The sequence below is a fragment of the Amphiura filiformis genome, chromosome 17 (genome assembly GCF_039555335.1).
Source record: "Amphiura filiformis chromosome 17, Afil_fr2py, whole genome shotgun sequence".
In the NCBI taxonomy this organism is placed as follows: Eukaryota; Metazoa; Echinodermata; class Ophiuroidea; order Amphilepidida; family Amphiuridae; genus Amphiura; species Amphiura filiformis.
This window is the reverse complement of record NC_092644.1, coordinates 52,529,540-52,535,981: the sequence shown is the minus strand read 5'-3', so window position 1 is coordinate 52,535,981 and position 6,442 is coordinate 52,529,540.

Below are 6,442 nucleotides of genomic sequence, written 5' to 3'. Positions count from 1 at the left end.
GCCCAGGAGGAAAGATCAGGAATCAGATTGATTTTGTACTAAGTAGCCAGAGAGGCATACTACAGAATTGTGAAGTGATCACGAATGTGGACATTGGCAGCGATCACAGGATGATTAGAGCTAAGATACTACTGAACAAGAAACTGGCAAGACTCAAATTCATCAAGAATTCTAAAAAGAGCAAACTAAATATAATACGGTTGAAAGAAAGGAGGGAAGAATTTCAACTAACACTCAAGAATCGATTCACAGCACTGGATATGGAAGATATGGATATAGACTCGAGATCTACACTTATATCCAGCATAGTGACAGAGGCTGCTGAAGAGATAGCACCACAAGAAAGAACAAAGAAACAAAAACCAAAGAAGATATTGAGATTGAGGAGCTAGATATTAAAAGAAAGATACTCAGAGAAATCATAGACAAAACTACTACTCAGAAAGTAGAGTACAAGGAAACTGTGAAGGAAGTTAGAAAGAAGAGACGTCAGAGAAGTAGAAGAAAACGAAGAGAACAAATTGAGTCCATCCTAGAAAGTGGTAAAGGACCAAAACAGATCTCCAAAATGAACAGTAAGAAAACTAGAATCAGCCAGATGAAAGACAAAATGGTATTCCTACATCTAGTAGAGAAGAAATACTCAACATCTGTGCAGAGTTTTACCAAGACCTATATAGCTCTCATTCTAACCAAAGTAAACCAAACTTCCTGTCTCCAGATCAAACAGACATACCAAATGTAACTGTTAGAGAAGTAGAGACAGCAGTAAAACAAATGAAAGACAACAAAGCACCTGGCACTGATGATATATCCAGTGACGTGTATAAGATAGGAGGTGCGGAAATCATCACTCAATTGACAAGACTTTACAACCAAATATTGACAGAAAAGAAGATACCAGCAGCCTGGAAGGAAGCCAAGATTATTCTTCTACATAAGAAAGGAGATAAAGAGGATATCAAAACTACCGACCTATTAGTCTGCTTTCACATGCATATAAAATCTTCACACGGATCATTCAGAATAGAATCAAGATAATATTGGATGAGAATCAACCTAGAGAGCAGGCAGGCTTCAGAGAGGGCTTTTCAACAACTGATCATCTGCATGCTTTGAACCAACTGATTGAGAAAGCAAATGAGTATCAGCTGAAGCTTTGTATAGGCTATATAGATTATGAGAGAGCTTTTGATTCGGTGGAACATAGTGATCTATTTGCAGCCTTAAGAAGGATTGGAGTTAACGAAGGGTATGTTAAGATTCTAGAAGACATCTACACAAACGCCACAGCTACAATCCACATAGATAAGGATGTCTCCAAGCCTATCCACATACAGAGGGGAGTACGGCAAGGGGACACAATCTCTCCAAAAATATTCACAACTGCCATGGAGCAAATTTTCAAACAACTAGATTTAGAAGAAAGAGGCATCAACATCGATGGAGAATGGTTAACTAACCTGAGGTTTGCAGATGATGTAGCCCTTACATCACCATCAGTCAAAGAATTAGAAGTTCAGCTAAACAGTTTGAACACTGAGAGCAGGAAAATTGGACTAAAAAACACAAAGGAAAAACAAAATACATGACCAACTATGACACTAGAGAGTCCATTGAAATTGACAACGAACCGATTGAGAAAGTAGATAGTTACAAGTATCTGGGCAAGACAGTCAAAATGGAGGACAACACAAGAGAGGAAGTTTTATTGAGAATCAAGGCTGGCTGGTGTTGTTTTGGCAGGTACAAAGACATCCTTTGTGACAAAAAGCTACCAATGACATTGAGGAGGCGTATGTACGATCAATGTGTGTTACCAACCATGACCTACGGCGCTGAAACCTGGTCGACTACTAAAGATCTGGAACAAAAACTCACCACGTCACAGCGAGCCATGGAGAGACGTATGTTAAACATAACTTTGCGTGACAAAATCAGAAACAGTGACATAAGAAGTAAAACGGGAGTCAAAGACATCATGGAAAGGATTGGGGAAGCAAAATGGAGATGGGCGGGACATGTGGCAAGAAAAAACGACAACAGATGAACAAAAAGAGTCACCGAGTGGCAACCAAGAACAGGAAAGCGTAGAAGAGGAAGGCAAAGACGAAGATGGCGAGACGACTTAACAGCATATAGAGGCACCACTTGGGCAAGGGATGCGCAAGACAGACAGAAATGGAAGATTCTTGAAGAGGGCTTCATACTACAGAGGATGAAACAGCCTAGAGGAGGAGAGGAGCATTTAGCCTTATCTTTATTATTATCTACATGTACCTTTTCAGAAAAGGGTTTCATATTTTGAACCCTATTCCATTACACATCATAAATACAAAATAAAATTAACACCGTCCCTTTGGTTTAGATTTTATCACACTTTGAATCTGTATCTAAACGCATCCTAAACACTTATACCCTTCCAAAACACTCTAAATGCTACCGTTTAGCTAAGTGACATGTTTAGATATCAAACATCAATCTGTATAAAATCTCAATACAAGCTAAACAGTGGTGTTTAACTTATATAGGCTACATGTTGATATTTGATATCTAAACATATATAATCTAAAATCAAGCTAAACATGGCGACTAGGAAATGTGTTTAATGTTCAGTGAGACAAACATAATTCGAGTTTTATATTTGGCTTAAGGATCTGTAACACACCTTTGCACAATATTTTTGTGGGTCCTGACAGCACATGAGACATACCAAATTGCATTCAGAATACGATGAATTTCCTTCTGATATCAAATAATTACGATTATTTTTTAAATATCTATTAGACCTTTATAGAGTTTTTTTTAGTAAAACTTCTCTCAGCCAACGTATTATGTTAATGCCCACCCATTCAAATATTCCTATATTCAGTTTATCTTCTTGTTTCAATTATAGTAAATGGATATATTGTTTTAAATATATACTTGTACTTTCGTTGAATTGTTTTTATCTTGAATATTAGTTGAATTAATAAATCATATAGAAATCTGGTGAAACGAATATTGTTAAAATGTTTACAAAAACTGATACGTATAAGCGCAAAATATATTCGATTTGAAACTATGGCTATAATCCACGTATACTGACTTGAAATCCCTAGCTATAACATTTTTAAATGGTGAAACGAATATTGTTAAAATGTTTACAAAAACTGATACGTCATGACGTATAAGCGCAAAATATAAACAGAAAGTAAAGAGAACATAAAATTCAAGGCCATTTAAAAATCTCTATCATATTGAGCCATATTGGTAATTCAACGATAATGGATTTAATAGGAGTTTTACCATTCTATGGTCGTGATACCTCTCAGTTAGGTGCGTGATTGTAGTATTTTGTTATAGATAATTTTGATATTTTGTGTGTTGTATAATATTATTTATAAACACGATCAAATCTAAAACAAAATCTTTCAAAATTATTTTTATCGACAAAATTCCACTATGATGTGTTCAGCCAAAGGTAGACAATTTATCTGCACAAGAAAGTACACACTATCATTTTGAAGATTTCAGAATGACATTTTCCAGAGAAAACTCATTTTGAAAGATTCTATTTTAGTGTTTTAGATTGTATAATAGAGAGTTTGCGAAATGCAATTCAAAATTATAGCGGATTATGTATTCAAAACCACTGTGCTATTAAAGCCTCTGAAAGTAATAGTAAACGCGAAAATTTACAGTGAGCCGTAATTTATGAATAAAAATACGTCAATTTAAGAACAATAGTTTCAGCATTTCCTCATAGACTACATAATTACCTTTTATGTTTTATTTAATTAAAAACCAAGTTTTGGAAATGTAATTTGGTTTGGGTAAAAAAAACATGCCACATGTTGCTGAGAATTACTGATTGAATTTTGATCATTTTGAAGATTTCAGAATGACATTTTCCAGAGAAAACTCATTTGAAAGATTCTATTTTAGTGTTTTAGATTGTATAATAGAGAGTTTGCGAAATGCAATTCAAAAGCAGAAACTCCGACGTCTAGGGGATTATAGCGGATTATGTATTCAAAACCACTGTGCTATTAAAGCCTCTGAAAGTCATAGTTAACGCGAAAATCTACAGTGAGCCGTGTAATTTATGAATAAAAATACGTCAATTTAAGAACAATAGTTTCAGCATTTCCTCATAGACTACATAATTACCTTTTATGTTTTATTTAATTAAAAACCAAGTTTTGGAAATGTAATTTGGTTTGGGTGAAAAAAACATGCCACATGTTGCTGAGAATTACTGATTGAATTAGATTAAAAGAATTTTTTGTTCCAAACCTACACAAATTCAGCTTGCGAAACGAAGTTTTGTCATGACTTTCACTTCAAGGGGATTAAGTTCTCGTATAAATGGTCTGATTTTACTAGAGCGAGCAGAGTATGATACTTCTGGAAGAGTATAGCAGGTGCATAATAATTGTTTAAATAACACGTCATATGTTGCGCCTGGTAAGAGAGGGGGTAGGGAGGAGGAGAGGGAGGGCGTTGGAAGTGGACAAGGAGGTACATTGGCGGTAGCCAGGGGGACATCAAGTTGTCCATATTACGGGAGCATGAAAAAATCAAACCGAGGTCACTTGAGGTCAGAGGTCATATGGGGTCGAAGGTCAGAGTATGCCCAATCGGGCTTAAAAGTGGTAAAAAGAGTCCTCAATATGACGGGATATAACGGGAACATTTCAAAAGAGTCATCAGGGGTTAAACAGTATCACTATGATCATGCTGCTACTGTTACGCTCACAGTTACGGGTGAACTTATATATATAAATAGTAAAGTGTATAATAGTGTATATCATTCAAGTGTCAAATCTCAGGCTATTATTTTGTTATATCGGTGGAAATATTTCGATGGCCTTTTTTTCTCAGTGAAACTTAGCTTTGGCTTTTCCAAAACTAAATCACGCTGTCAAAGATAGATTGACTTGTGCTTTGTTTTGTTTTGTTTTGTTTTAAATGATCTTCCCGTAGGAACTCGACAACGACCCATAATAAGAGAGGGTTAACTACCTCCATCCCCGGTCTACGCCAACCTGGCCCAAGTAGGCCAATTTCGACAAACTTTACGTCTTTCAGGAAATGCCATTTTGTAAGACTTGCATCTTGACAATCCTTTTTGGACGGTAAAATGTGTATAATATTTGCTCTAGCCTTTTGGGCGACTTCTCATATTGCATTGCGAAATTTAAAAGCGTCTTTTGTATAATATTGATCATGGTAAATTCAAACCTGATTTCCGATTACATAACAAACTTAATTAAAAACCGAAACGGCTTGCTACAAATGTTAAGTTTACAAAGGGTACAGACAAACATATCGATAATGACGTCACTCAAGAGCTTAGGCAGGATAATAGGAAACCACGTGACCAAAACCAAAACTGAAACTCAATATTTGAAATGACTGAATGTATTTGGGGCTTTATGTAATATATAATGAAAGTCTTTTCTGATCATGCCATACGTACAAGAGGTCCCATTCTTTGGAATACTTTAGATAAAAATCTGAAAGCTTCAAAATCTGTTAAACGTTTCCGTAATCAATACAAAACAAAACTGATCTCTAAATATAGTTAATCTTTTCCATGAGCACCCCCCTGGTTATGTTATGTAATGTTGATTTATTTTGTTAATTTCATTTGATTTCAGGAAAGGCTAACTTTCAGACCTTTTGGTCTTCCACCCTTTTCCTCCATATGTACTGTGTTTATATTTATATATTTTTTTGTAATGTCTTTGATTTTTATGGAAATAAAATATGAATGAATGAATGAATGAATAATGCTTTAGTACAAACAGGGACTAAACATAAGATGTACTATGTTTTCATGGCCAGATTACGCATTTAATTATTTACGTGCAGGTCCATTTACAATGATTTTGGAAGGACTTTGAATGTCAGACAAATGGTAGCAGTAGGTGGACTATTGTCAGCTGTAGGACTCGGCATTTGTTGTGTTACTCCAAACGTATCGGGCCTGGCATTAGGAATGACAATGGCAGGTTGGTAAAGATATCTAATTCAATTTTTATTTAGGTGTATTTACGTATTTTTTATAAAGGAATTCGGACGTATACATTCTGACATGTATGCCAGTCGTGAACACGCTCCAACGCTGTTGTGTGTGTACAGGGTGTCCGAGAAAAAAGATACCGGGCAAATGAATTTGAACGTAAGTCGAGAAATAGACACCAGAATCCTAAACCTAACCTTCAGCTTATAGCCCATCTTATTCTGTATCCTATACGTCAATTTGACTGGAATCGGTTGACTGATTGCGAAGAAATGAGCGATTATATAACACATGAGTCAATTGACTTCATTCCAACTTTAAAAGAAAGATCATTCAACGCAATGCGCACTATAGTGGTTAACTGTCAACGGGCTTCATGTTTTGTTCTGTGAAATCCTTTTCGTTCTTTTAAACAATCTATTTCTTGCAAAA